This window comes from Arachis stenosperma, chromosome 10 (genome assembly GCF_014773155.1).
Source record: "Arachis stenosperma cultivar V10309 chromosome 10, arast.V10309.gnm1.PFL2, whole genome shotgun sequence".
Taxonomy (NCBI): domain Eukaryota; kingdom Viridiplantae; phylum Streptophyta; class Magnoliopsida; order Fabales; family Fabaceae; genus Arachis; species Arachis stenosperma.
This window is the reverse complement of record NC_080386.1, coordinates 45,453,326-45,465,042: the sequence shown is the minus strand read 5'-3', so window position 1 is coordinate 45,465,042 and position 11,717 is coordinate 45,453,326.

Sequence of the window (11,717 nt, the reverse complement as noted above, 5' to 3'; positions counted from 1 at the left end):
TCTTCAATTCTCTGTATTATTGACTTGAAAATACACAAATTAAAAATTTTTTTTTGGTTTTTTAATAATGAGGAATAATCAAAATGAAACTAAGATCAAATAAACAATGCATGCAAGACACCAAACTTAGAAGTTTGTATACTATTGACACTAACAAAATGAGAATGCATATGAGAAACAACAAAACACTCAAGACAAGAGAATTTAAAGATCAGAACAAGGAAATCATCAAGAACAACTTGAAGATCAATTAAGACACATGAATGAATTCGAAAAAAATGCAAGAAGAATAGAAACATGCAATTGACACCAAACTTAAAATGAGACACTAGACTCAATAAGAAATATACAATATTTTTGGTTTTTTATGATTTTGTAATTTTTTTGGATTTTTTTTTCGAAAATTGAAAGAAAATAAGGATATCAAAATTCTTAATGAGAATTCCTAATCTAAGCAACAAGATGAACCGTCAGTTGTCCAAACTCAAACAATCCCCGGCAACGGCGCCAAAAACTTGGTGTTATTGCCGGATCAAAACTTGGCACTGTTATTGCAGGGAACAAATGCGAAACTGTAGTTAGGACATTTAATTCCCCTGCAACGGCGCCAAAAACTTGGTGCACGAAATTGTGATCATCAATGGCGCTATCAACATGGTACGCTCAATTGCAATTTCAACTCTTTATCACAACTTCGCACAACTAACCAGCAAGTGCACTGGGTCGTCCAAGTAATAAACCTTATGCGAGTAAGGGTCGATCCCACGGAGATTGTTGGTATGAAGCAAGCTATGGTCGTCTTGTAAATCTCAGTCAGGCAGATTCAAATGGTTATGGATGATTTATGAATAAAACATAAAATAAGGATAGAGATACTTATGTAATTCATTGGTGAGAATTTCAGATAAGCGTATGGAGATGCTTTGTCCCTTCCGTCTCTCTGCTTTCCTACTGTCTTCATCCAATCCTTCTTACTCCTTTCCATGGCAAGCTGTATGTTGAGCATCACCATTGTCAATGGCTACAGTTCCGTCCTCTCAGTGAAAATGTTCAACGTGCTCTGTCACAGTACGGCTAATCATCTGTCGGTTCTCAATCAGGTTGGAATAGAATCCAGTGATTCTTTTGCGTCTGTCACTAACGCCCAGCCTTTAGGAGTTTGAAGCTCGTCACAGTCATTCAATCCTTGAATCCTACTCAAAATACCACAGACAAGGTTTAGACCTTCCGGACTCTCTTGAATGCCGCCATCAATTCTAGCTTATACCACGAAGATTCTGATTAAGGAATCCAAGAGATAAACATTCAAGCCTTGTTTGCTTGTAGAACAGAGGTGGTTGTCAGGCACGCGTTCATAAGTGAGAATGATGATGAGTGTCACATAATCATCACATTCATCATGTTCTTGGGTGCGAGTGAATATCTTAGAACAAGACTAAGCTGAATTGAATAGAAGAACAATAGTAATTGCATTGATACTCGAGGTACAACAGAGCTCCACACCTTAATCTATGGTGTGTAGAAACTCCACCGTTGAAAATACATAAGAACAAGGTCTAGGCATGGCCGTGAGGCCCGCCCCCAAAATGTGATCAAAAGATTCAAAGATCTCAAGATTCAAATACAATAGCAAAAGGTCCTATTTGTAGAGAACTAGTAGCCTAGGGTTTATAGAAATGAGTAAATGACATAAAAATCCACTTCTGGGCCCACTTGGTGTGTGCTTGGGCTGAGCATTGAAGCTTTCATGTGTAGAGACTTTTCTTGGAGTTAAACGCCAGCTTTTGTGCCAGTTTGGGCGTTTAACTCCCATTCTTGTGCCAGTTCCGGCGTTTAACGCCGGACAGTTTTGAGCTGATTTGGAACGCCGGTTTGGGCCATCAAATCTCAAGCAAAGTATGAATTGCTAGAAAGCCCAAGATGTCTACTTTCCAACGCAGTTGAGAGCCCGCCAATTGGACTTTTGTAGCTCCAGAAAATCTACTTCGAGTGCAGGGAGGTCAGAATCCAACAGCATCTGTAGTCATTTTCAGCCTCTGAATCAGATTTTTGCTCAGGTTCCTCAATTTCAGCCAGAAAATACCTGAAATCACAGAAAAACACACAAACTCATAGTAAAGTCCAGAAAAGTGAATTTTAACTAAAAACTAATAAAAATATGATAAAAACTAACTAAAACAAACTAAAAACATACTAAAAACAATGCCAAAAAGCGTATAAATTATCCGCTCATCACTAAAGCTTTAAATTTTGAATACAAAAATTGCCCAATTAATATAAAAGTCTCTGAAAATATATTCTTGAGTAAACATAATAAATCGTAAATAACTTGATACCTATATAATAAAAAAAGTCCGCCTAAAAGTCTCCGGAGTCTTACGTAACTCGCTAAAAAGGTGATTCGAACTAAAAATTTGATACCTATATAATAAAAAGTCTGCCTAACCCGCATCACCTAATCCACAGGTTTTGACGGGTTTCGGTGGGGTGGACAGGCTTGCTCGGTGGGATTTTGCCTTTAAGATAATAATTGAGTTTCAAATGTTACTTTTGTGCTTGTATTTGGAATGTTTTGTTCATTTTACTTTAAGTTATATTTTAGACTATGCTTGACTGATTAAAAACTTGGACAATATTTAATTATATATTTTGAATAATGATTGTTTTGCTTTAGACATTGTTGGTTTCATTATTTTGTTTTAAAATACTTAGTTGATGATTATGTTTATTAGATAAGATGGGATAGAAATTTGGGAATGTCTCAATAGATGAGACAATACGGACTATCCTACCTACCACCCTTAATAATTATATTATCAAAGTCAAACCAACAATTAATTTGGTTAAAATAATAAATTACTAAATTACTATTTAGTTAGTGAGTTGATCCGTTTGTGTAAATTCAGTTAAAAATTTATATGAATTAAACTTTATCTCATTAATTAATATATATAAAATATATGACATTATTGCAATATTTTATGGTGCCACAACTGCTCTCCCATTTTGCTCCATTATTGTGATTCTTGTTATATTCATAGTCCTTGCTATCCCCTTGCTCGTGTTTGATGGAGTATTGGATACAGCTTTAGAATTGAGTTTTAAAACCCTTCTTCTACAAATAGATATCCTAAGAAGATTCAGCAACTTGCTTGATATAGGAGAACACCATTTCAAATGTTTATTGGCGATTTTGTGTCATTTAGTGCAATTGTCCTGTAGTTATATCAGAAAATGCTAGTATGTAGGACTATAAAATATACACTCTTTCTAGCATTTTGTTCATCACATTTATCGCTGCCATTGTCATAATTGCATTGGTTAATATTGACCTGACATAAATTCAATTATTTATGGAAGACCTTGAATGGTGGTGGAGGTAAGTTATTTTGCTAATGAAAGTACTTGCTGCTTGTGTAATAACATATTGTTAATGAAATAACATTACTTTTTTCATCTGAAAATATTTTTTAAACAAACTAATTATCATATTTTATATTGGTATTTACTATCATTTTTAGATTTAGAAGTCACCTTGTACTATAATATTTAATTTTTTATTTATAATTTAGTTTTTGATGTTAAAAAGATTGCAGAGTGAATGTTTTGAGCAAGCAAAAAGAATCGTAGCTTGTAGCAACACACTAACATGTTCTTCATCAAGCACTAGTAAGGAGAAAAACTACTCACAGTAAAGTATAGTTTCAGTTTAGTGAATGAGAGAGTTAATTATGGGTCATGCAGAACGAGCAAATAAAAGAGTTTTAGAGAGGAAACGGCGAACAACGCAGAAGAGTAGATGAAGAACATATCAAAACGATGAAGATGAACATTTGGGGGGGTTAGGGTTTTATAAGTGTGAATGGATCAATTTGGGTATTTTAATCAAATTTGGGACACCAATTTGAGTTTAACTCATCGTGTGTCCACATTAGCGTACAGTTAAGTGCCAACTTGGCACTTAACTGTACACCTCAGCACCGTTAAAATATCGCTTAACTTTTGGACCAACGGGGATTCACGATTCTGAGAGTGGAGGACTTATTTGGTCATTTTAAAAAGTGGATGACTAATCTGAAGCGAGTTAGAAATTTCAGGGACCAAATTGGACATTACCTCATAAAATATATGACAATAACTCAAAAGCATTTTTATCTCCATGGTTTCCTTGCTTGGCGTAAGGTTTGCCACCTTAATGTCACAAGTTTGAACTTTGAACCCATGCAACTCTACTTTTAGACTTTTTTAAGTTTAAATACTTCTATTGGTCCTTAGAACTTTATTAAATTTTTGTTATTTTAAAATTCATAATTGAGCTACTATATTAAACCTTTTATTTAGGTTTTTTTAACTATTTTGGTTAGTGTATATATATATTACAGACATATGTACTATTTTTTTTCTAAAAATAATAATTAATAAATTTCTAATTATAAATTTTTATCCAATATAGAAATTACAAAACTTTTTTTTAACACAATTGAATCGTTGAATTGAACCAGATTTGATAACATTGCCTCCATCAGGATGTTAAACGATAAATGCGTTAATGATGTAATTAAATATAACAAATTAACATTATAAGTAAATTTAATAAAAAATAAGTATTCCCGTCTATAGAGAAATTAGAACAGTTTCTTGTCTAACAAAAAAAAAAAGAAACAGGAAGCAGTAAATGAAGAAGGAGAATAAGAAGTATAAAACAAAAACACAGTTTTTGACTGAAAGGTAATATTGTTGATGTGTAAAATTGAACTCTAACATACCACCAATATGAGAATTATGTCACAGTAAATTTTAGAAGGTTAAATTTAACGGTGTTTATATAGTTTTTTAGAGAATTTGAGAATACTTTATTAAATGGTTCTAAAATATTTTAAAATGTCCTAAAAAGTCCTAGAATACCCTAGAAGGTTCTAGAAGACTCTGAAAAGTCATAGAGTAATCTAGAAGAATGTGGATGTATATAAAAGTATGAAGAGTAGTATGGAATAATCTAGAAGTATTTAGAGAAATATAGTAGGATAGATATTTGTAGTGAAGGTTCTGGATGATCAATCTGGACCGTTGATTAGATTTAATCCTAAACATCCATTGAAGAGGTGGATGACTATAAATAGGGGTGAGAGTTAGAGTTTGGCTGTGTGAGTCATTTGTAACAAACACTTGAGTAATAAAGTGTTCTTTCTACCAAAACTTTCTTTCTCTTGTGTTCTCTTGTGTTTTTAGCTTTCTTGCTAAATATTGAGGGTTAGGCTGACTTGGTCTTAGTTTAAGAGGTTAAGTAAGTTCAAATGTCAGCAAGGTAGAGTTAGAGTATGTCCAATGCAATGACAACTTGACATCTGAGCAAGGTTTGAGAGGGAGTACAAGTGGTTTGTGAGTATGACTTCTAGTGTAACCATGGAGCATATTGAGTCTCAAAGGGAAAAGGATGCTATTTCTTCTTAACGGGGAAGCAAGAAGGTGCGCTCCTCAAGTGAGCCTAGAGGTAAGAACTCTAACTTCTTAAAAGAGAGAGTGTCTATGTTGGAGAATGTTCTATCCTCTATGGATGAGCGCTTCCAAAGGATAGAGCACGACATGCTTTCAAGACTCACGTATTGGAAGAACTACATACTTTCAAAGAAAGCATGCTCCAAACCAAAGAGAATATTAAGAATTTCTTGAAGCTATTTGAGAAAATTCGAGTTTGGTTTGAGAAGGCAAAATCTCGACCAACCATTATAAGGGAGATGACAAAAATTGATCTCCCAAAGCCAAACGAGTTTAAGGGGATGAGGGACACTCAAGAGGTGAAGAAGTTCGTATGGCAAATCGAGAGATTCTTCGAAGGCGAAGGGGTGGTAGAAGCAATAAAGGTATGCACTACAACTCTCTATCTTTCTAATAATGCTACTTTATGGTGGAGGAGAAAGTGCGTAGACAAGGAAAATGGTACTTGTAACATAGCCACATAAAAAGATATTAAAAGAGAGTTGAAAAGGCAATTCTTCCCTAAGAATGTGATCTATGAAGCAAGGAAGAAGTTGAGGGAGTTGAAGCACAAGAGTACGATTAGTGACTACGTATAGGAGTTCACTACTCTCACACATCAAATCTCCAACTTAGCATCAGAGGATGCATTATTCTTCTTCATTAATGGGCTCTAACCTTTTGCAAAGCAAGAATTATAAAGAAAGAATATTAAGGATGTCGATGAAGCCATTGTGGTGGCTAATTTTCTCACCGAGTATCATCTGGGAGACTCTAAACCTAAGTATTTTTCCAAGCCTAGTTCTACTAAAAGTGGGAGAGACAAGGGGAAGAGTTTCTCAACCAAGAAAGAAGGAAAGTACTCTTCGAAAAAATAGTACGAAAAAAAGAAAAAAAATTATGTCCAAAGGAGGATTCTTCGTATGCGATGGCGAGAGGATTCATGCCAGTCTAGAAATTTCTCAAAGTAAGAATCTCTTCATTGCAAGCATAGCCTATACCGACGATCAATCCTCCCAATCAAAGTTTAACTTGTTTGTCACAATGCTAACTAATAAAAACCGGGAGTTTTAAATCCCGGGTCATCTTTCCTTAGACTAACAATTAGGTGTGCACACTTTTGGTTGTGAAATTGGGGGTGTTCCAAGCATAGAACGAGAGGTAAAGGGAATAGGAAGTAAATAACTAAAACAAGGAAATAGTAAGAACTAAAAGGTAACAACAAGCAACAACTAGTGAAAATGTGACTCAATGCAAAAAAAACCTTGACTTGGTAATGAGAATTAAGGAATCCCATCTTTATCATAACCACAACTATGGCAACTACAATGAGTTAGTCCCACTTCGTTAACCCCCTAACATCGAGGAGTAAGTCAAGTGAGCATAATTGGCCTTAATCCACAAATCCTAACTTACTAATTAACTTAGTAAAAAGCTAGCGTTAATGGAAACAAGTGCAACTAACAACCCAGAATCAATATTCATAATTGACATTTTCACAAACACTTGGTGGGCATAAAAGCAAAACATATCAAATTACAAAAGATAATGAAAACTATATTCAATCTATGAACAAAATCAACAATAGAAACTCAATCAAACATATATAAATCATAAAACATCAAACTCATCAATAAAAGACTCAAGAAATCAAAAGTAGACAAACTAACAAAATATCTTTTATTATAAGAAAGTGAGAGTAAATGTAGTGTAATTAAAGAGAGAAGTAAATATAACTTACAATAGGAGCAAGCTATAATCCAAGATCAAAATTGTAAATGAGCAATTCTATTAAAAGCCCTAATTAAATCTAAGAGAAAATTTCTAAGAGAAAACTACTCTAAAACCTACTCCTACTCCTAATAATGTTGTATATGTTGTATGTAATAATGCCTTCCTTCGTTATGGAATGTTGCTCCTTTGATACAGCTTCTAATTTAGCTTTAGGACTTCCAAAATTAGGCCAAAAGACCCCGAAAATTGCAAGCCACGTGACTTTTTAAGTGAGTCACGCATCAGGACTTATATATACACACTAGCTTATTGTTCCCTTGTGCATACGCACAGGAAGTTATGCGTACGCATACAGCAATGTTTTATTCTAATTTCTTTTCTTCATGAAATTTCCCGTTTTGGATGCTTCCTTCCACTTCTACATTGCCATCATTGCCTAGTGGACCTAAAATCACTCAACCAAATATATCACAGCATCAAATAGAATAAAAGTGGAATTAAATTGATTAATTAAGGTACAAAAAAGCATATTTTCATAATTAGGTATAATTTAGAAAGAAATCACAAAAGTATGTTATTTAAGAGAATAAGTTTGAGTTTATGTGATGAAATCCACTCAGTTTAAGCCAAAATTTATCATCAAATCTGGACTCATCAATTCTCCCGCACTTAAACATAGCATGTCCTCATCCTAATCACAAACAAGGAGAAGGATCAAAGGGAAACAACTTATTGAATGAAATTTTTTATATGCATGCAAGTATACTAATGGATGCTATATATTTCTATCTATTATAATAATTTCTTATTGATTTGGTAAAACAAACAACCAAAATTCCAATATAGACAATTAGGGTTAAACAAAGAAATATTGCAATGCAATCACAATCCAAAGAATTAATTCAAGTTTCAAAATAAATGAAGCAACTTGCAAGAAAATAGAAAATAAGAGGTGGAGACATAGAATTGAGCAATCGAACCTCTCACTGGATGTGTATACACTCTTATCGCTTAGTGTTTAGGATTGATTCACTCATGTCTCCTCTAATCATGCTTTCTAGAATTTGTTCTTCATCTAACAATCAATAAGTATTTGATGCATGAAAACAAATATCATGAGGCTATTAGAGGGTTGTAATAGAGTTAGAGTTAAGGTAGGATGAATATGGTCAAGTGGACTTATAGATTGCATATTTAATTAGCTTAAGTGTCCCACCCAACTTATATCAACCTAATCATTAAAATACATTCTAACTACTCACTACTTTCTTTTTACACACATTCATGCATTGGTTCTCATTCAATCACATATGTATTCTTTATTCATTTTTTTCTTTAAGGCAATCTTTGTTTCCTTTTTGTTTTTTTTTTCATTACATTTTTTTTCTATTTCTTTTTCTTCTCTAAGACAAATGCATATGGTTAAAGCAATTGACATATGAATGTGTACCTATTTTTCAAAATTTTTCAATGAATATCCAAAATGAACTTTTATTCACTATCAATGTTTCCCACAATTCTCCCATGCTTAAATGACACACACACCTCAACCTAAGCTAATCAAAGATGCAATTCAAGGTCATCCATGATTTTCCGCTTAGGATTTGTGGTGTGCTAAAAATTAGAATAAAGAGGAATTAAAAAGGCTCAAAGGTGGTTAACAATGGTAGATACAAGGTTGTGGCTATATGGGTTAGTGAGCTTTAATTTCAAAAATGGCCTCAATCATTCTAGATGCATTCAAACATCAAACATTGGACATAAAGAATTAAGCAAATTCAAGATCACAATCATAGAAGGAGCATAGCACACACAAGAATAACTATTGTGGTTAAAAATATGCAACAACACATTAAAAACTCAAATTCTCACTTGGTTACTTGTTCAAGCTCTTTTCTATGTTCTACAAAATAATTCAAGCAAGTTTACAAGCAATTTTTTTAATCAAATTAATGGAACACCATAAAAGAGAATTCTTGAAAATTTTTGTTGTTTTCACCAAAATTATTTTCTATATATATATATATATATATATGTATGATGTGTTAGATGCAATTCAAAATTTCTAGCTCTTTTTTCTAATTTCCACTAGTCCAAAAATCATCATGAACATCTAGGAAAAACAAGAACTAGATACTATCTACCATTCACAACATCCAATCACAAGTACTATCCATAGCATATATACCAAGTAAAGTGAAAATGTAATGACTAGAAATGAAACTAGAAATAAACTAAGATATGTACAACCAACTAAAATAAGAGTGTGCAGTGTAAAAGTCAACAGTACTAACAAATATCCATAAAAACATATAACTAAGAAACAAAATAGAGTGCAAAGTGTTCGGAACAAGAAATTTATACCCCAAAAGTCACGAATCCTTTCCCACACTTAAGTGGTACACGGTTCTCCGTGCTTGGATGATAATTAGGGGGAAAAGGCTCTAAGTATCGCCACCTTCAGCTGGTGGCTGCAGGAGCTCTGGCTGCTGATACACGATCAAATCCAAGCTAGGCTCAGGCACTCTATCCTCAGTGTCCTCCTCCTCCACTGCCGGTTCGGGTGAATCTACATGGACCGGGTCAGGGTCTCCTCTTTCAAGCTTTTCCGCCAACCACTGGAAACGTCACACATTGTAGCACTCATTGCAGCGGACTTCCTGTAAGAGCTCCTGGACTATCTCATACAGAGGCCGGGTAGAAGATGTAAGAGTTGATAATGGTGGTGGTCTGGATGAAGATGATGGCTCTGATGTCTTTCTCTTTTTGCTTGTCTTTTTGGCCGGCTCTTGCCACTCTCCAAATGGGAGAAATCAGTGGCCACTCGGGATCCTGAACATAACATCATCCAGCCTCCTCTCCACTCCGGCTGCTGTGGCAAATCTCATAACCAGTGATGGGAAGAGAATGTTTTGGTTCACCTTGCACATCGACTCGTGAATCAAAGGCAAGATAGCTATCTTCTTACCCTTCAGAATAGCCCAAATAAGAACAACAACTCAGATACAGATATGAGTGGCATAGGTGCTAGGTAACAGATAATCAGCCACTATTTGCTGTCATATCCATGCCTCGGAAGTGAGATCAGAGCATGCAATGCTGATGGGGGCAGCTTTTTCTCCTGCATTATACTCCCAACGAGCCTCTGAACGACCAATCTTCTTCAAAATCAGATCTAAAAGGATCATGCCCTTAATCACATCTGCCTTTAATTTCAGATAGGCATCTCAGCTGGGCAGGATGTGAGAAAGCTGCAGAAGGGCTTCAAAAGCCTGAGTGGAAGAATCTAACTACTTCCCCCGGAGGAATACCGTCTCCGCTTCCTAACTCAGAAGATATCCATAAAATTTTCTCACCATGGATTCATTAATCTCCATGGGGTCTTGCTCAAGAAATTGCCACTGAAAGGAGGAAATTCGGTCATGGATAGTAACCGCATATGTTCATACCCTGGGTCGATCTGTCCGACCCGGGATGTTCTACAGACAAAGCGACCGACCTCTTCAGGCTAGGAAAACCTGGCCTCTTCTTAAAGAGCTCGGCCAAGTCACAGGAAAGCCCAATAAAAGGGCCCAAGCAGAGGAACACGACCCAAATCCAAGGGCGGTCCAAGCCTATAGAGATAAAGGCGATTCCCTCAAAGATAAGATGACCTCGCTCAAAGATAAAGATAAGATAAGAAAACTAACTTATCTTATCTGGGAAGGTCACTCTACGCCATTATAAATACACTAGAGCACCCAGGTATAACTCATACTCTGATACTACTCAATACCTGCTTAAAACCCTTGCTAACTTAAGCATCGGAGTCCCTTGCAGGTACCCCCCATCCTCTGGGGATGAAGGATCAGCATTATCACCAAGTCTCACATGTCGGACACCGTGACTCCAAACACCCCCGTAAGATCGGACTCAGCAGCTCCGATCAGTATAAAAAATCTCGTCCGAGATCGACCTCTAGTTTCAGGTAACCCCCGGAACATTGGCGCCATTGCCGGGGAACCTGGAAGTCATCCCATTACCATGGCGGACGACCATGACAACGATCACACCTCAGATCTAGAAGAAAGAACGCCACACAAAAATGTGGGCACAACACCAAAGGATACTCCTCAAGTCAATGATAAAAACTCCCCAAACGAGGGAGCCCTGGAGGCATTCCAAAGTCGGTTAAAGCAACTCGAGGAAGACGCTCTACGTCAACGAGAGGCCGAAAAGGATCTACAAAGAGAAATAAGACGACGCCGGGAATTGGAGAGCAAACTCCTAAAACTTGAGGCCGATGTCAAGACCAAAGCCAACCATCCCACCCCCGAAGATAGCACCCGAAAGGAACAAGATCCATTCACCAGGGAGATCATGAAAACAAGAATCCCAAAAGACTTCAAACTCCAAGACATGACCTTGTACGACGGCACAACGGATCCCAGCCATCATCTTAGCAACTTCAGAAGTAGAATGTACATCACCGATGCTTCAGATGCAGTTCGTTGCAAAGCCTTTCCAAC